A 467-nucleotide genomic window follows, 5' to 3' on the forward strand; every position below is an offset into this window, starting at 1 on the left:
AACAGAAACAATCGTTTAATCTGTGGAAAAGAATAACTGGCAACTGTGGCTTACTCCGATTCGCTAAGTCTCTTTTAAAAATGAATAAGATAAATGGGTGTAAAGGAATTAATTAATGAATAAATAAACTAGCGTAAAGAAATAGATTATAGCGTATACAATTTCATTTTGTAAATATAATTACCATGTGTAAACTGATGAAATAATAATAAAAAGTGGAATGAGTTGCCAGTTTTGTTTTTTTCTGAGAGATACTGCGCACGGCAGACGTGAATAAAAATAGAAACAATAAAGGTAAAAATAGGAAAAAAGAATGAATGTGTAAATGAACAAATGAACAGATAATTAAGTAAAAAAAAAAAGGAAATAAATATAGGAATAGGTATGTATCAGGATAATTAAGAAAGAGGGAATAAGAAGACACAAAAAAAAGAAATAAATAATCTACAGCAATAATACGAAAAACT

Source organism: Penaeus monodon, chromosome 25 (assembly GCF_015228065.2).
Source record: "Penaeus monodon isolate SGIC_2016 chromosome 25, NSTDA_Pmon_1, whole genome shotgun sequence".
Taxonomy (NCBI): domain Eukaryota; kingdom Metazoa; phylum Arthropoda; class Malacostraca; order Decapoda; family Penaeidae; genus Penaeus; species Penaeus monodon.